We start from the raw sequence: 20,685 nt of genomic DNA, 5'->3' as shown, positions 1-20,685 counted from the left end.
GGTTAAAGGCGTGTGCCACCAAGCCCGGCTAGGGTTTTTTTTTTTTTTATTTTAAGATTTATTTATTTATTTTTATGTATATGAGTACACTCTAGCTGTACAGATGGTTTTGAGCTTTCATGTGGTAGTTGGTAATTGTATTTAGGACCTCTGCTCACTTCGGTCAATCCCACTCACTCAGTTCCCGCTCGCTCTGGCCCAAAGATTTATTTATTATTATACATAAGTACACTGTAGTTGTCTTCAGACACACCAGAAGAGGGTGCCAGATCTCATTACGGGTGGTTGTGAGCTACCATGTTGTTGCTGGGATTTGAACTCAGGACCTTTGGAAGCATAGTCAGTGCTCTTACCCGCTGAGCCATCTCGCCAGCCCAAGATAGGGTTTTTTTTTTTTAATTCCAGTAACTTATATTCATTTTATTTTATTTAAAATAGTGCATAGCAGAAAGTACCTCAGTCAAATGAATTGTCCCTGTTTCTTCCTCATTTGGAACCCTACAAAGCTCAGTGACATCTTTTTGTTTTGTTTCTATTTTTTTTTTAATTTTTCTTTGGTTATTTTATTTATTTACATTTCAAATGTTATCCTCCTGTCTTAGTCAGGGTTTCTATTCCTGCACAAACATCATGACCAAGAAGCAAGTTGGGGAGGAAAGGGTTTATTCGGCTTACACTTCCATGCTGCTGTTCATCACCAAAGGAAGTCAGGACTGGAACTCAAACAGGTCAGGAAGCAGGAGCTGATGCAGAGGCCATGGAGGGATGTTCTTTACTGGCTTGCTTCCCCTGTCTTGCTCAGCCTGCTCTCTTATAGAACCAAGACTACCAGCCCAGAGATGGTCCCACCCACAAGGGGCCTTTCCCCCTTGATCACTAATTGAGAAAATGCCTTACAGTTGGATCTCATGGAGGCATTTCCTCAACTGAAGCTCCTTTCTCTGTGATAACTCCAGCTTGTGTCAAGTTGACACAAAACTAGCCAGTACACCTCCCCTTCCTGGTTTCCCCTCCACAAACTCTCCATCCCCTTCCCCTCCCCCTTGTTTCTATAAGGGTGCTCCCTCGCCCACCCAGCTACTCCTGCCTCACCACCCTAGCATTCCCCTATGCTGGGGCAGCAAACTAAAGATAGGGTTTTTAAAGAGGTAGTTTAAATGAGGTCATCCAGGGGCCTCAGTTTTCTAAAAAAAAAGAACAAAAAAACAAAAGGTATGCTGGATAGTTATGTCAACTTGACACAAGCTGAAGTCACCTGAGAGATAGTTAAGAAAATTAAGTTAAGAAAGTTAAGCCTCAATTAAGAAAATGCCTATGAACAATCTGGCTGTAGGCATTTTTGTAATGATTGATTGATCAGGAGAGGGCCCAGCTCTTTGTGGGTGGTGCCATCTCTGGCCTGGTTGTCCTGGTATCTAAAAGAAAGCAGACTTAGCAAGCCAGGAGGCACACTCCTCCATGGCCTCTGCATCAGCTCGTGCCTCCAGGTCCCTGCCATGTTTGAGTTCCTGCCCTGTCTTCTTTCAGTGATGGACTGCAATGTGGAAGTGTAAGCCAAATAAATGCTTTTCTCCCCAGCATGCTTTTTGGTCACAGAGTTTCACCAGAGCAATAGAAGTGCTAACTAAGACAAAGGGAATCCTTAGGGGAGGGGGGGTGAGAACACAGTTATGTTATAAAAGTTCTGGAGATTTTAGGAATAGAGGGAACAAGCCTCAAAATAATGAAGGCTTCACACAACAAACCTATGGCCAACATTATAGCAAATGGAGACAAACTGAGAGCATTTTCTCTAAAACCAGGAACAGGACACGGATGTTCACACTCTCTTCTCTTCTCTACAGGTGCTTGAAGTCTTAGTTATCGAAATTAGACAAGAGAAAGGCATAAAAAGGGATAAAAAAATAGGAAAGGAAGAAGATAAACCATCTCTATTTACAGATAACACAATTCTTTGTTTAAAAGACTCTATTGAGTCTGCTAGAAAACTTTTGAACCTAATAAATACAGTAGAGTTGCCATATATTAAATCTGTATTAGAAAAAAAGTCTTCATTGTACTCCCAGAAAAAGAAATTAGGGGCAATATTCCGTTTAAAATAATCAACCCTCCAATTAAGTATTTAGGAATATATCTAACCAAAGAAATAAAAGACCTCTACAAAAAATATCTTCAAGATATTTACAAATGAAATTACAGAAGATACTAGATTATGAAAAGACATCTCATACTCCTGGATTGACAGTTAATTTTGTGAGAATGGCTATACTACCAATATCAATTTACAGATTTAATGCGATACATTTCAAATTCCATTTTGATACCGTATTTTACAGGTTTAGGGGAAAAAATATAAGAATTTCCACACACGGAGACAATGAGAGAAATCCAAAACAGCCAAAGCAACCCAAGTGATACTGGCCTAAGATCAGACAGGTAGACCAATGGGGTAGAACAGAGGTCCTGGGACTCAAACAACAAAGCTGTGCTCACTTAATTATGTGCAAGGAATCAAAAATGTGCACTAGATATGAAAAAAGAGCTTATTGAACAGATGGTTCTGTCAAAACTTGATATCTACCTGCAGAAGAATTAAACTAGATTCATATTTTTTACCTTATATAAAAATCAATTTAAGAATGGATCAAATACCTTAATTTAAAGCCTGAAACACTGCAACTTCTAGAAGAAAACACAGAGGATACCCTTCAAGATACCGGGGAATAGAGAACCTTTTAAATGGAGGACCAACCACACAGGAACTAGCCCCAAGCATCAGCACATGGTCTACAGGAAAGTCAAGTTTCTGCTCAGCAAAGGAAACGGTCAGCAGAGCACAGACAGCCTCTCTTCCTGGGACATCATCTGTACCAGCTACGCCTCAGACAAAGGGCTAAGTTGACATCCAGAATTTACCAAGAACTGCAGAAATTAAATACCAAGGAAATAAAATTGCCAATCAATAAATAGGCAAGTGAATTGAATAAACAACTTAAAAAAAAAACACACAAATTGCCAGTACATGTTTTTTTTTTTTTTTTTTTTTTTGTCTGTTTGTTTAAATGTTCTACATTTCTAGCCATTAGGGAAATATAAACTAAAACTACTTTGAGATACCACACCACCCCAGTCAGAATGGCGCGCATCAATAAACCTGATAACAAATATTGGAGAAGTGTGCAGTGAGCGGAACCCTTATTCACACTGATGATGGTGCAAATTAATACAGCTATTGTGAAATCGAGTTTGGAGATTTCCCAAAAAAATAAAATAAATAAAAAAGAACTACTGTGCTGGCTATCTTTATAGTTATCTGAGAGAAGGGAGCCTCAATTGAGGAAATGCCTCCCGAAGATCAGGCTGTAGAGAAGCCCGTATGGAATTTCCTTAGTGATTGATGTGGGAGGGCCCAGCCCACAGTGTGTGGTACCACCCCTGGGCTGGTGGTTCTGGATTCTAAAAGAAAGCAGGCTGAGCAAGCTATATGAAGCAAGCCAGTAAGCAGCAGTCCTCCATGGCTTCTGCATCAGCTCCTGACTCCAGGTTCCTTTCCCGTTGAGTTCCTATCCTGACTTCCTTAAATGATAAGCTCTGAAGTCAACACGTAAGCCAAATAAAACCCTTCCCTCCCTAAGTTGTTTTGGTCGTGGTGTTCGATCAGAGCAATGGGAACCCTAGCCAGACCTTAGACTTCCAGCCTTCAGGGCTAGGAGAAAATTGTGTTTTGTTTGGAAAGCACTTGGGCAGTGTTGGAACTTTGTTAGGGCGTGCTCAGAACTAACCAGTTACACTTGTTTTGCTGAGGAGTGCGGCTGCAGAGCCATCTGCAGTGCTGTCTAGAGCTATGTTATTACAACATGGGAAAACTTTTAGCTAGCCCCAGTGCCTTCATCCTTGTACAGAATCCACCCCAAGCCTTCAGCTCCCAAATCTACTTTCATTCTCCAACTAAAACCAAAATAGTCTTCCTAGAACTCAAGGCTGTGTTTAGTTACAAAAAAATTATTTAACGAATGAGTAGTATGCTATCCATTAATCTCCATATAAAGTTCAAGTACATTTTTTAAGGTTTCTTTTTATTATCATGTATATGTGTGTGCATGTGTGTGCTCATGTATATGTGTGTGCTCATGTATATGTGTGTGCTCATGTATATGTGTGTGCATGTGTGTGCTCATGTATATGTGTGTGCATGTGTGTGCTCATGTATATGTGTGTGCATGTGTGTGCTCATGTATATGTGTGTGCATGTGTGTGCTCATGTATATGTGTGTGCATGTGTGTGCTCATGTATATGTGTGTGCATGTGTGTGCTCATAGAGGCCTGCAGAGGGGTTGCATCCCCTGGAGCTGACTTCCCAGGTGCTTGAAAGTCTCTCCGTTACATTCTGGGATTTGAGCTAGGTCCTGTGCAAGAACAGCAAGTGCTCTTAATCTACCCAACTGTCACTCTAGCCCCAAGTTCAAATATTTTAATACAGTTTCTAATGTCCTGGTTGGCTGGCATTTAATTCATCCAGGCAAACAGATAACTATATGAAGACAGAGGAAACTGAGAGAATGGCTAACTATTCCACCTTTAGGTTTACCTCTGTATTTTATTTTTGAGTTTTGAGGGTTAGGCATATTCTAGGTACACCCACACTGAACACTGGACCTTTAACTTCACCTTTATCATAGCATCTTATATTTGCCTGCACAAGGGTGTCTCCTGCACATGGTACCTCCTGATTGAACTGTGTCTGTCATGTTCATTAGTGTATCTTTGATAGCTACGGGTCACTGGTGTTACCAGATTCTATAGGTCAATTAAACCTTTACCCGGAAGAGTTAGTGGTATCGAGCGTTTTAAAAACACAGAAATTGGAGCTGGAAAGATGATTCGGTGGTTAAGAACTCTTGCTGCCCTTGCAGACAACTGGAGTTTGGTTCTCAGCTCACACATTGGGCAGCTCTCAGTCTCCTGTAACTCTAACTCAAGGGGAGCCGAGGCCCTCTTCTGACCTCTGTGGGCACCTGCACACACATGACATTCATTCATACAAGCATACACTCATCCACATGAATTAAAATAAAAGTAAATATTAAAAATAAGAACAAATTACAGAAATGTTATGTGTTTAACTCTACAGACAGATGTGGTTGTCTTGAATATATACCCACACCTACATGTATATGTGAATACACATATTCAGTCAGTGTGACAGGATATTTGTATATATAATAAATATAAAATATATATCCATGAATTGATTTATCTTACAAGTTTTTAAAATTAAAATAATTATCCATTTGGTATATAGAGGATTTGATTCTGACCCTAATAAATTGAACAAACCTTGGATGGTCAAGCTCCTGATATGAAATGACATTTTATATGTATGTGCTTTATGTCCATCCTCATAGATATTTAAGTTACCTTCGAATTACTTATAATCTGACACAGTGTAAAAGTATGTAAATAGTTGATGTACTGTTGTGGTGTAAAAAAATAATGATGCTTTTCCCTACTTTCTCCTCTATAAGTTTCAGTGTCTCTGGTTTTATGTGGAGTTCCTTAATCCACTTAGATTTGACCTTGGTACAAGGAGATAGGAATGGATCAATTCGCATTCTTCTACATGATAACCGCCAGTTGTGCCAGCACCATTTGTTGAAAATGCTGTCTTTTTTCCACTGGATGGTTTTTGCTCCCTTGTCAAAGATCAAGTGACCATAGGTATGTGGGTTGATCTCAGGGTCTTCAATTCTGTTCCATTGGTCTACTTGTCTGTCGTTATACCAGTACCATGCAGTTTTTATCACAATTGCTCTGTAGTACAGCTTTAGGTCAGGCATGGTGATTCCTCCAGAGGTTCTTTTATCCTTGAGAAGAGTTTTTGCTATGGGTACAGGGGAAAAATTCCTGAATAGAACAGCAAAGGCTTGTGCTGTAAGATCGAGAATCGATAAATGGGACCTCATAAAGTTGCAAAGCTTCTGCAAGGCAAAAGACACCGTCAATAAGACAAAAAGACCACCAACAGATTGGGAAAGGATCTTTATCTATCCTAAATCAGATAGGGGACTAATATCCAATATATATAAGGAACTCAAGAAGGTGGACTTCAGAAAATCAAATAACCCCGTTAAAAAATGGGGCTCAGAACTGAACAAAGAATTCTCACCTGAGGAATACCGAATGGCAGAGAAGCACCTGAAAAAAATGTTCAACATCCTTAATCATCAGGGAAATGCAAATCAAAACAACCCTGAGATTCCACCTCACACCAGTCAGAATGGCTAAGATCAAAAATTCAGGTGACAGCAGATGCTAGCGAGGATGTGGAGAAAGAGGAACACTCCTTCATTGTTGGTGGGATTGCAAGCTGGTACAACCACTCTGGAAATCAGTTTGGCGGTTCCTCAGAAAATTGGACATAATACTACCAGAGGATCCAGCAATACCTCTCCTGGGCATATATCCAGAAGATGTTCAAACCGGTAAGAAGGACACATGCTCCACTATGTTCATAGCAGCCTTATTTATAATAGCCAGAAGCTGGAAAGAACCCAGATGCCCCTCAACAGAGGAATGGATACAGAAAATGTGGTACATTTACACAATGGAGTACTACTCAGCTATTAAAAGGAATGAATTTATGAAATTCCTAGGCAAATGGATGGATCTGGAGGGCATCATTCTGAGTGAGGTAACATATTCACAAAGGAACTCACACAATATGTACTCACTGATAAGTGGATATTAGCCCAAAAAATTAGGATACCCAAGATATAAGATACAATTTGTTAAACGCATGAAACTCAAGAAGAACGAAGACCAAAGTGTGGACACTGTGCCCCTTCTTGGAATTGGGAACAAAACACCCATGGAAAGAGTTACAGAGATAAAGTTTGGAGCTGTGAAGAAAGGATGGACTATCTAAAGACTGCCATATCCAGGGATCCATCCCATAATCAGCTTCCAAACGCTGACACCATTGCATACACTAGCAAGATTTTGCTGAAAGGACCCAGATATAGCTGTCTCTTGTGAGACAATGCCGGGGCCTAGCAAACACAGAAGTGGATGCTCACAGTCAGCTATTGGATGGATCACAGGGCCCCCAATGGAGGAGCTAGAGAAAGTACCCAAGGAGCTAAAGGGAACTGCAACCCCATAGGTGGATCATTATTATGAACTAACCAGTACCCCAGAGCTCTTGTCTCTAGCTGCATTTGTATCAAAAGATGGCCTAGTAGGCCATCACTGGAAAGAGAGGCCCATTGGACTTGCCAACTTTATATGCCCCAGTACAGGGGAATGCCAGGGCCAAGGGGTGGGGGTGGGTGGGTGGGGGACTGGGGGGGGGGAGTGTATTGGGGACTTTTTGGATAGCATTGGAAATGTAATTGAGGAAATTACCTAATTAAAAAAATAATGATAAAAATCTTTTCCTGTTCAGTGTGGGAAGCTGTACTGGCTATTTTTGTGTCAACTTGACACAAGCTGGAGTTATCACAGAGAAAGGAGCTTCAGTTGAGGAAATGCCTCCATGAGATCCAACTGTAAGGCATTTTCTCAATTAGTGATCAAGGGGGAAAGGCCCCTTGTGGGTGGGACCATCCCTGGGCTGGTAGTCTTGGGTTCTATAAGAGAGCAGGCTGAGCAAGCCAGGGGAGGTAAGCCAGTAAGGAACATCCCTCCATGGCCTCTGCATCAGCTCCTGCTTTCTGACCTGCTTGAGTTCCAGTCCAGACTTCCTTTGGTGATGAACAGCAATATGGAAGTGTAAGCCGAATAAACCCTTTCCTCCCCAACTTGCTTCTTGGTCATGATGTTTGTGCAGGAATAGAAACCCTGACTAAGACAGAAGCCACATGTGCCGTTGCAGAGTGGCACAGGCTTCTGCTGGCCACCACGCATACATAGGCAGGAAAGTTTTTTGCCAAGATGAGGTTTTGAGAATTAACCAAAATTGACCAATCAGATGAGAGAGAAGTTAACCAATCAGATGAGAGAAAAGTTAACCAATCAGATGAGAGAGAAGTTAACCAATCAGATGAGAGAGAAATTAACCAATCAGATGTAGGCATGCAAATGAGGTGGTAAGCATCAACCAAAGCACAACCAATCCCGGTGTGAGACACACCTCTCCTAGGCCTATATAAAGCAGCACTAGTGCTGGGTTTAGGGTCTATTCGCCTCTACAATCAAGCTCTCCCAATAAACGTGTGCAGAAGGATCCTGTTGCAGCGTTGTTCGTTCTTGCTGGTTGAGTCGGACGCGCGCAAGAGTTCAGTTCTGATGTATTTTTGTTTGAATATCATGTATGTGTGTGTGTGTTATATGTACATGTTCACGTGTATACATCTATGTGTACAATTGTGCATATACACAGGTGTATGTGTGGAGGTCATAGGTCCAGGTCTTCTTCTTTCTCTCCATCTTTTCTATCTTTGAGTCTGTGTATCTCACTAAAACTGGAGCTCACTGATGGAGCTAGACTGGAGGGCCAGCAGGCTTCACATCTCTGCCACATCAGCTCCACTATGATTACACAAGCACACACTGTATCCAACATTTAAATGGATGCGAGGGATCTGAACTTGGGTCCTCCGCCAAGTCACCCCAGGCCTTGCTTGGATATTTTTTATCTATTGTTTTAATTTACAGAATTGGGACCTGTGGACTCAGAGGATCCGACACTAAAGTGATCAGGTGTGACAGGCAGCCTGATGAGTCTGAGTAACATGTTTGGAAGACTTAGTTTACTTGTATAGTTAGAATAAGAATCAGAACTTTGTCAGTGCACTCTAGGACCTAACTCTAGGTCTTTTTTTCATAAGAAATGGACCAAAAAATGTGGGCTTTCCCCATCATGTATACAAAATGGCCTTTTTGATATGTGTTTACAGTTGCAGATAAATTATGGCATGATTTGTCCTTATGGGCAGAGTGGCAAACTGCCTCATCTTTATAATCCAAGGGGAAACCGGAAACAGAGCTCAGCTGGAAAAGCCCTGGCCTTACATCACCATGACAGGATGCAGCTACTCAACCGTCTCACAGCTCTTTAAGCCAAGACTGAGAAGATGGAGTGCATATCCTCCTCTCCCGCTGAGATGTCGGGGAGAGGCACACGCCAGAGTCCTTCTAAATTTATGAGATTGGCTTTCACACTTAACTTGTAAAAAGTTTATTAAATATTTTATAGTGTTCTCACTCATGCATAAAATAGAAACCCAGTGATCTTCCTAGAGGAAAAACTTGAAGGCTCAGAGAATTTTTTCATGTGAATCCATAATTTAGAGTTCATAACTAAAGATTTGGTCATACAATAGTTCATTAATTGCTGCAGTACTCAAGGCAGGTTGCAGAAGATTTGTAGCTCAAAATTAGTTTAATAAGTTACTGGAATTGCCCAGAAGGCATGATAAAAGCTAGGGATCTATACACCAAATTTAAATTCTGAGTTTGAGGTGTGTGAGGTGCAGACATGAGCAGCAATGTTCCAAGCAGAAGATCCGAGGGGAAGAAGACAACTGTAAATGATGAAGAGCTCAGACAAAAAGAGACACTTGAGTTAAACCAGCAGAGAAGTGGAATGCAGGTCTCTCTGGGCCTGAAGGATACACCGTGCCCATGAGTATGTGAAGTTAAATAAATAACAACACTAAATTATATCTACATACTATCATTTAAGAATAAACTTTGTACATACGAGCATGTTCCATTTACACATAATTATCCTTTTAAAATTCAATAATTGTAGAAAATGGCCAGTTATTTAAGGAAAGTCAAGACAGTAAGTTATCACACTTTCAATTTTAATATTTCCAGTTTACTGTTTGGATCTAATGGTATCAGGCTAATTGTTTTTACAGAATTATAGTGTGTTGGGCTACAGAGATGTCTCAGCACATAAGAACACTGGCTGCTCTTCCAGAGGACCTGGGCTCAATTCTCAGTGCTTATATGGATGCTTAAAATCAACTATTCTATTTCTTCTGGCTTCTACAGGCGCCGCACACCCATGGTTTCACAGACATATATGCAGGCTATCATCTACACACATAAAACAAATTCATTTAAAAACATTTGTATAAGGGCTTTTTCATGTTTTTTTTTTTTAAAGCGTAGTGTATTAGGTATTTTTAAATGCAACCAATTACTTCCAGTGGCTTAAGCAAAAATTAACATTATAGTTATGAATTTCTGTGTATTAATTAAAAGTCAGGAGTGGCTAATCCTGATGCCCAGGATCAGAATCTTTCTTGATGTTAAAATGTCTGAAAACTTCACCCTGTGGGGCTAGCTTCTGCCAGGCCCACACCATCCACTCAGTTTCACGATTCCATTTACCAGTTCAATTGACTCCTTGCACAGACACCAGCATATTGATTGGTAAGATCAGTCAGCAGGAGAGCCCCTAATTTCTCAGATAGGACCTGGCCAGCTTTTTCTGGGGGCTAAGGGGTTGGCATTTTACAGCCACGCCTCCCAGCTGACATATGAGTTAGGACAGCGACCCTTGATTCAGACCCTTGATTCAGTCTCTAACTGTTCCTTCTACAAAGGAAGAGATTTATCATTCCTAGAAATAGCTAGTTTTTTATGCTCCTGGGTTTCTTCCTTTTCCTTCCTTTCTCGTCCCTTATATGAAGCAGCGTTAGGCCCCACCTACAAACCTTTTCTCAAATCTACTACCAAGCCCTTTCAGAGGCTCCAACAGGCTCTGCTTAAGACCCCAGACCTGACCTGACTTGTCCTTTTTACCTCTACGTAACTGAAAAAGAAGGATTTGCCCTTGGAGTCTTAGGTCACCAACTGAGACCCTCTTTTGCACCTGTAGCATACTTGTTGAAAAAAAACTGGATCTAGCCATCCAGGGATGGGCACCTTGTATCCGTACCTTAGCAGCCGCTGAGCTCCTTATTTGAGAGTCAAAACAATTAAGCTTTGGGTTGCCTATAACTGTCTTCTCTTCTTATAACTTGCCACAGCTTCTAACTTATAAAGGCTTACAGATTCTACCTCTCTCCAGGGTCTTTTCTCTTCAGGTAGCTAACAGAAGACCCCACACTCACCTTCTAATCATGCCTGCCTCTCAATATTTTCAATCTTCTTCCTTGACCAAATACTGACCACTCCCTATTTCACTCCTGCACTGAAACTTTAGAGGAACTATTACCTCATCCTTCACACATACAGGAGGGCACATTGCCTCAGGCCATCTATACCTGGTACACAGATGGCATCTCCTTTTTACACAAAGGGGCCAAAAGAGCTGGCTATGCCATAATGTCAGACATGGAGGTGGTGGAGGCACAGACCTTTCCTGCTCACACCACCCATCAACAGTCTGAACTAATAGCCCTTACCTATGCCTTTCAACATGCACAGGGAAAATCCTTCAATATCTACACAGATTGCAAATATGTTTCCCATATCCTCCTGTCCCATGTTGCTATCTGGAAGGAGCTTGGGTTACTTATCACTAAAGGAAGATCAGTAACTTATGCAAACCAAATTATGGCCATGCTAAAGGCCTCCCATCTCCCCACAGCTCTTGTGGTTGTCCACTGTAGATTCCACCAGATGGATGACTCTACTGTCTCCAAGGGAAACAACTGAGCTGACGAGGCAGCTAGAACTGTGGCCCTTAGGGGCCTAGACTTGTCTCATCCTCCCCAAGACATTCTTACACTACAACCTACATCTCCACCTTCACCCCCTGACACCAGCCAAACTGTCCTAGATTCACCAACTCTTTCATCCTAACAGCCAAGCATTGTCTTTTGTTGTTAAGGCCCACCTACAGCCTACTCCTGAGGACTTGAGTTTCTTAGAAATCTATCACTGCTTCTTGCAAAATCTGTCAGATGTCTGACTCCAACTCAAGGTATCTTAGCACCCCTTTTCCTACCCATCAGGCTAGAGGTTCCCTTCCTGGAACTGACTAGCAACTTGACTTTACCCATATGCCCACTGTCAGACATGCCAAGTACCTCCTGGTCTTGGTGGACACCTTCTTGGGTTGGGTGGAGGCATTTCCCACAACTAAAAAAAGGGCTCAGACAGTCTCTGATCTCCTATTCTGAGAGATCATCCCTGGTTTGGCGTCCCAGCTTCCCTCCAGTCAGACAATGGTTCTGAATTTACTTCCCAAAATTTTTGAATTCTAAGGCCACAGACATTCCCTGGCATTTTCATATTCCCTACCACCCTCAGGTAAGGTAGAAAGAACCAACGGCTCTTTAAAAACCACTCTTGTTAAGCTGTCATGGGAACTTCACCTTGATTGGGTAAAACCCCCACCTCTGGCTCTTTTCATGCTAAGAGCTCTCCCCAAGCAACTTCTTCTCATCCCACCCCTTGAACTCATATATGGATGTCCAGTCCTAACTCCTGGTCTTTCACCTAAATGCAATCCCCTCCCAGACCATCTACTCACCCCATTACTTTGCCACCTCTGTTCTCTACTATGGAACTTTGCTGACCACCATCTACTGTGGCCACACACTGTCTCCTGTCTACCCCCTGTCAAAACTGGAGACCAAGTCCTTCTATGCTCTCCAGATCATCAAACCTCACCCCTTTCTCCTAAATGGCAGGGTCCCTTTAACATAGTTTTTGTGACCCCTACAGCTACTAAACTCGAGGGACTCTCTCATTCAGTCCATCTGTCTCACCTCAAACCTTTCATTCCTCCACCTAAAAATGACTCTTCTTCCTACACATCGACCCTAACAGGACCATGCTCTGTTAAGCTCCAGAAGACATCGAGAGCACTGACCTTGTCCCCAATCTCAGAAAATGAGACTCTATTCTGGCTTTCTTGTCTTCCACCTGCTGTTCATTTTCATCCAGGGTAGCCCTTACATCTGGAGATTCGAGGTCCAAGAAATCTCCACAGATAACAGTCTTTCCAAATAAGATCAGGAACCTGCTCCATAGCCGATGCCAGGAACCGGTCCAAATTGCTGTCATCCCTGTATCTGTTATCCCATCTAAATATTATGATCTCTATACTTACTTTCTCTTTGACCAGACAAAAGATTATTGTAGAAAATGGCCAGACGAATATGGGGGCTGCCCATATTGGTCTTGTCAGATACATATGCTAGGATCACAGACCAATTATTTCTTCTATCAACACCACAAGACACTCTTTTTCTACATACAGGACCCATGGAATCCTAGGTGGGAGACAGGAGTTGTTGGTAAGCTCTACCCTAAAAATCAACTGTGGGTTCCCAGTAAGTACTGTCTGTATCCAGACAAAATATGTCTCAACTGCCCAACCCCTAGATATCGAAAAAGTAGGGGAGATAATAAAACACTTCTCTGAGGTCCTTAACCTCTTTAACATCACCCCTCATAAATGGCATTAACTTGTCATTTCTCCTTTTGCTTCAGACCTTGACCTCGGTATACCAACTCCTTAATGTCACCAGGTCTGGACACTTTAAAGATTGCTGGTTATGTGTACCTCCTGGAACTAACTCACAATTGTCACAGCGTCTCCAGTGATACTGCCAACTAACCTTTCCTCACCCTTTGTCAGCTGCCCTGACTCCAGTGTTGCCATGACTCCATACCTTACCTTGATCCCTCTCTTTGGTGTGGCAAACTGTTTGAAGACCTCTGGGACACATCCCGTGGAACACTAAGTTCCCTACACAGCAATAGAACCATAACCCTTGATATATCATCTCTGCCACAATGCCCTTCAGTCCAGAACACGTCAATTCTCTGTGGCACTCAGGCATATCATCGCCTACCCGCCAGTTGGTCAGGAGTTCGCACGTTGGTACTCCTTTTCCCTGAACTGCGAGTAATCCAGGGAAACGATCCCCTGCCAATCCAGTTGTAGATATGATAGTTGCCCAACATAAGAGGGCAGTCCAGGTCGTGCCGCTCTTGGTTACTACGGGAATAGCTCTAGGTGTTGGTACTGAAATTGCAGGGATAACTACTTCCATGACCCAGTATAATACATTCACTTCCCAGTTTAAAAGCCATCTTCAAGAAATGACTGAAACTGTGATCCAGAAACAGATCGGGTCTTTGGCAGCCATGGTGCTTCAGAACTGACAGGGGTTAGATGTCCTTACAGCTAAAGAAGGTGGTTTTTGCCTGTTCCTCCAAGAAGAATACTATTTGTATGTCAACCAGTCCAGGATAGTAAGAAATAAAATCCAGGAGCTATACTCAGACATAAAGAATTTCAGAGGGGGCTGGCGAGATGGCTCAGCGGGTAAGAGCACTGACTACTCTTCCAAAGGTCCTGTGTTCAAATCCCAGAGACCACATGGTGGCTCACAACCACATGAGATCTTACATCCTCCTCTGGTGTGTATGAAATCAGCTACAGTATAATTATGTATAATAATAAATAAATCTTTAATAAAAAAAAAGAATTTCAGGGAACGTGAGACCTCCAGTTCTGGGATTTTTCGAAAATCCTGTATGGAAGTGGATACTCCCTTTTGTAACGCCTTTCCTAGTCATCTTCCTGGTGTAATTATTTGCTCCCTGCCTCATTAATCTTGTTTCTACTTTCTTTCAACAACAAATAAAAAATAAATTCTAACCAAACTATTTTTTTAACCATTTGGAGAAATGTGATTTTATTATATTTTTAAAAGCATACTTTTTTTTTAAACCACATACCAAAGTCAATTGCCTGGGATTAAATCTCCCTAAGCACGAATGACAGAAAGAATGTTACCTACATTCTTCAGAACCAAACAGGAGAATTCAAAGTTGAAATAGGCAGTGTTTGAAAATAAATCTTTTACTTATTTATTTATTTATTTATACCTCAGGATAGGACATTTATTTGTTTGTTTGTTTATATTGGATATTTTCTTTATTTACATTTCAAAGGTTATCTCCCTTTCCTTGTTTCCCCTCCGAAAAACATCCTCTCCCTATCTCTTCTCCCTCCTCCCTTCCCCTGCCCCCTCCCCCCCTTACTAACCCACCCACTCCTGCTTCCTAGCCCTGACATTCCCCCACACTGGAGCATAGAGCCTCCACAGGATCAAGGGCCTCTCCTCCCATTGATGTCCAACTAGGCCATCCTCTGCTACATATGCAGCTGGAGCCATGAGTCACATCATGTGTACTCTTTGGTTAGTGGTTTAGTCCCTGGGAGCTCTGGGGTCACTGGTTAGTTCATATTGTTGTTCCTCCTATGGGGTTGCAAACCCCTTCAGCTCCTTAGGTCCTTTCTCTGGCTCCTTCACTAGAGACTCTACAGATGGCTATGATCATCCACTTCTGTATTGGTCAGGCACTGGCAGAGCCTCTCAGGACAGAGCCATATCAGGCTCCTTCCTGTCAGTAAGCACTTGTTGGCAGTGCCTGGGTTTGGTGACTGTATATGGGATGGATTCCCAGGTAGGGCAGTCTCTGGATGGCCATTTCTTCAGTCTCTATGCCACACTTTATCTCTGTAACTCCTTCCATGGGTGTTTTGTTCCCCCTTCTAAGAAGGATTGAAGTATCCACACTTCGGTCAGTCAGCTTCTGTTACAAGATTACTAGCTGCTGTCCACAGAGGAACCTGATGCGAACATTTACTAAGTGGATCCCGATGGTAAAAGTCAGCTGCACCACCAAATTGACAACACCCCTAGACAGCAGGAAGCAACTTAAGAGACATAGCACCCTCATTCCCTTTTCACCATCAGCGTCCCCCTCCCCCTTTTTCCCCTTTTTATAATAACAAGAAGGGAGGTTTGTTGATATCAGGACCTTCGAAACCTGTGACATCACATAGGCGGTACCCATAGACCTGTTGCCAAGGCAACAGCCACCATATTCCCAGAATCCACTTGGCTCACCTTCCACCTTTACCTGATTACATCATCATCCATATTTGAAGAAAGGCCCCATGAGATCTCAAGATCTCTCTCTCTCTCTCTCTCTCTCTCTCTCTCTCTCCATTCTCTTTCCACTGCCATCTTGCCCCTCTCTCTCCCAGTAAACCTCACATGGAGCTGTTTGGCCTGGTGTTGTCCTTCTGAAGCCGTTCGAGGTTTGAGATCATGACAAAGTGCTCACCAATAGGCAGTGGGGATGGCACCATGGCCAGGCACTCACAATTCCTGAAGAGAGATGTCACTTCCTCGAATCCCGTCTCTCACTGTGAATAGCCTGTGGCTTAGGGCAAGTAGTGTTGGACCATTTTGAGGTGTACATGAGTTAGTGTATGGAATACACACTCAGTGCAATATACGTATTAACTCAAGATTGCACAGAAATCCCAAGGGAGTTGTTCAAATACAGTGCTCTTGGATAACCATGAGCAACTGAACAAAAGTGCAGTCCCTCCTAAGCCCGTCTTACCACATCCTACCACCCACTCTGTCTGGAACCAGAGGCTGAGTCGTGTAGCAAACATCTTGTGCACATGAGAGAGGACCGTTGGACAATGATTGCTAAAATTGATAGGAAAAGAAGACTAAAGGAAGCAGAAAAGTCATTTTCTTAATTTCAGAAAACCAATGTTGGTTATAGAGACGAAAAACATTAAATAGTTAACTTTATTATTTCCAAGAGAGCCAAACTTTACCAAGGAATTCAGACTTTAAAATTAATTACACAAATAACTTGGGTTTATGTTACTTTATTTGTGGCCTAAATATAAAATAACTATATTTCATCTGAATTTTTTATTGTATTCAGCTACTTACATTTCGTTGCTTTTACTTGCAATGGATATTGAAGTTCAAAGATTTTTAACTTGAGCTTTTGATCATTAGAAATGCATTATTAAGATTTATAATTTTTTCTTTGTTATTAAAATATTTTGAATGCAAAAAAAAAAAACCATCTTAACAGACAATCCTCATCGTGCTCCACAGTACGCACTTCAATTTCCCAAACAGTTGATCAAAATCTAAATAACACTACTTCTCATCCAAAGACTTATTAGCAAGCTTTGCATGAGGTTAATCTGCCTTCACTGATTAGCGGTGGGACCGCAAGTAAGTGACTTAACTTCTCTGAGTCTCCGTTTTCTGTGAGTAAAATTAGTTAAACAAAAACAACAGCAAATATTTTGTGGGTGATTGAGATAATATTTGGAAACTAAAAGAATTGTGGCCCTCTGGTGACGAGGCCACACCTGTGAGGGATTTGGCCTCAATCTGAAGTAGGAAGATCTGATTCTAATCTGGATTTTTGAGACAGAAAGACACACCTTTAATCTGGGCTTCACCTTCGGCTGGAAGCCTATATACAGATAGCTTTTGCTTTTTAATTTTAATTTTTATTTATTTATTTTGCTGGAAGAAGAGAGCTTTTGTTCTTTGTCTGCTTAACCTTGCCTTACTTCTTTATTGGCCTTAGAGCCTACTTCTTTGGGATTCCAGAGTATACTGAAGACTGACTAAATGAAGACATCTAGACTTGTGGACTGAATAACTAATGGATTCTTGAACTTTCTATTCCTAACCAGCCATTGTTGGATTAGCTGGGCTGTAGCCTGTAAGTCATTTTAATAAATCTGCGCCCTCTGTATATGTGTGTGTGTGTGTTCATACATATTCATTCTATAAGTTCTGTTATTCTATAGAACCCTGGCTCACACAGATTTTGGTATCAGGAATGGTTCTAGAACAACAGAAGTATAAGGATGAATCTTTGCAGTACCTAGAATAGCCTTTTAGTTTGCTAATATATGTAATTACTGAAACCTCTCTTGGGAGCCCAGAGAGTGCTGAAAGCCCATAGCGTAGCCTCTATTACAAACTTAAGGAGACAAATGCATTTGATCATGCTTATTCAGCAATTGCGAGGGGCAGGCAGTGCAGCAATGGATTTGGTGACCCTGTGTATGAAACTTTTGGCAGTTTGAGGAAAAATAAGGAAAATGATGGCGCTGGTTGGTTGCTCTTAGCATCTTTGGATAACTTGACAAAGACTAGAGATGCTCTTCATGACAAATTTAACCAGCTTCTAGCATCTCAGAATAAGGTGAAGGGCAACAATGACTTTGGTGATAAAACTGACTGGACTTTCTGTTTACAGCTGGCCCTTATTTGATTAGCTGGATCACAGCTGTAAGTCATTCTAGTAAATTCACACACACACGGGAAGAGAGATTCATTCTCTACATTTTGTCCCTCTGGAGAACCCTGACTAATACAGGTGCTGAGGAGGTACGTAATGAGTGGTGGCTTAAGTCCACATTGGGATTTTCAACTGTCATAATTTCATTTTTCTTTGTAGAGACCTTTAGGGGTTCCACAGATGGAAATCCAGACATACACTCAAAGTGGGAATCACTGCCTTCCTGTTGACCTCCCTTACCTCACTGCCCAATCACAGTGGGCTACTAGAACGATCTAGAACCTGACACCACACACCATATGGCACGACAATGGGTTATTTAGCCAACTTGATGGGTATCCAGATTCATGGGTAGATACTACAGGTGTCTTCAGTGGGATTAACTTCATCTTTAGTACACTGGAGATTGAACCCAGCACCTTATGTGAGGGAGGCAAGTGCTCCATCCCTGAGCTAGGTCTCCTTTCTTGAGATTAACCCTTAAGTGACTGGGTAAAGAACACTGCCCTCCATGTCTCGTGGCCTCATCCTGATGGCCTAGATAGAACAAAAGGGGCTGAAGAGGAGAGAAATCTTCCTGCCAATAACCTTCGAAGTAGAACCCAGACTCTTTCCTGCCTTGGATGTGAATGGAAGCACCAGCTTTCCCCGGGGCTCACACCTGCCAATCTCACACTGGAGCTGTGGTGTCAGCGCTCTGGTATCTCAGGCTTTGACTCGGAATGAAGCTAACCTAGTCTCTTCACTCTCCTTAGCTTGCCAAGCACCCTTTTACCCTGCTGGGACGTGCCAGTCTCCATGGCTGACAGCCAGCTCTCTACAGCAAATCTCAATCAATCTGTCTCTCTCCTCTCCTCTTTCTCTCGATTCTCCCTGCTCTCTCACACACACACGCCCCACTGCTACACACACACACACACACACACACACACACACACACACACAGGTTCTGGAGAATCCCAAAACATCTATCTGCCTTGACATGTAGTCTTCTCTGTCTAAACACTGTTCTTGATCCTCTGGTGACCTATTTTATCATTCTTTTAGGAAGACATATTTAGTTTAAAGAATAATAATCACAGGTTTGCCCCACCCCCAAGGTTAAGAGATAAAGAGAGGTCCACGAACACTCTGCTTATTTAAAAAAAAAATCAGTATCTTCAGTGATCACAGGACTTCTGTTTATGCCTTGTTTGTTCCTTGGCCTAGAACTGACCCTACATTTTGCATGCACTTTGTATGGTATAAAGGCAGCATGGGAAAAAATAAACTTGCTTCAGCCCTTGCTGGAGTCATACGTTAAAAAAAAAATCAGTATCTTTTCTATTTGTATTTTGAAAACTTAGAGAATATAATCCTGCATTGATATTTCACTTCCTACTGTGAAGAAGCTAAGGAGCTTAGCTGTGGCCTGTAAGCTGTAAAGATCCCTCATCACTCTGGAGATGGTGGCAACATTTAAATACAACCATGGAATGGGATCAATAGGATACCAGAAAGAAAAGTTGTAATCGTGGTTCAGTGTTTGGAATTAAAGAATCTTATTGTGAATACATTGTTTCTTTCCAAAAACCTACACAATATTCCTTTGTTTATAATAACTGTAACGTTTTGCTTCTTGTCTTGGCTAATTATGTGGAGCCACTAGGGGGCAGAGGATGGCCTTCTTATTGCACTTAGTTTTAAGGGCTTCATTAAGGAAGGGTTTTAAACGGATTTTAAAATCACATTACAGATGTCACAGATGCACGTGTCATTTCAGTAGTGACCCTGGTGTGAGCAGAGAGGCTCCTGTCTGTACCATAGTTACGATATGAATAACAACAGCCAGAGCACAGAGGTTTATGTTAAGTCTGTTAGGTACCCAGTGTAGACTAAGAGGGGCCACACAGTAGCTCGATAGGCAATCTCCATTATCCAGAAGAGGAGACTGAGCTCTGAAGAGGATGTGCAACATGCCCAGGGCATCGGTAAATAAGGACTGGATCCAGATCAGAGCTGTTGGACTCTGAATCATGAGTGATCCATCTCTGTAGGTCCAGACATGGGGCACATTTTATTTTCGAAAGGGAGTATCACCTTGTCATGGCTTGGTGTCAGGCATATATTAGCTTCAGATCTGATATAATATTTTCAGTGCCAATGAAAAATGAATGAGTTTGATACTTGGCATTCTATGGAATGGAGAGTTGATAAAGGACTTGCGGCCATATAAGCCAGCCTGTCCTCTCATCTTTCTAACCATGCTTAACCAGTCTCCTAACACTCATTTCCATTGCACTGATATTTCTAAATAGATAATTATTCAACCAAAGCCAATTTTCCCACGATGCCTCTCTAATCCCTACATTTAAAATCCCACGCAACAGTGTGATGGGCGAGAATATTGTTGATCTCAATTTAAATGTGTAAAATAAAAACACCAGAACTGTTTAAAAAACATATTTCTAAATCCAAGGTGCTTGTCTTCAAATAACTGCACCTTACACTAAGAAGACACCCAGCTGACAGAGGCATTCATGATAATAAAGGGTGTTTCTCTTTATTTCCTACATAGCAATTAATAACTGAGATATATGGGGGGGGGAAGGGAGAGATTTTTGAAAGCAATGTGG

This window comes from Mus caroli, unplaced genomic scaffold, assembly GCF_978045245.1.
Source record: "Mus caroli unplaced genomic scaffold, Mus_caroli_1 scaffold_14, whole genome shotgun sequence".
In the NCBI taxonomy this organism is placed as follows: domain Eukaryota; kingdom Metazoa; phylum Chordata; class Mammalia; order Rodentia; family Muridae; genus Mus; species Mus caroli.
The sequence above is the reverse complement of the archived record's forward strand: the minus strand, read 5'-3'. Positions refer to the sequence as shown.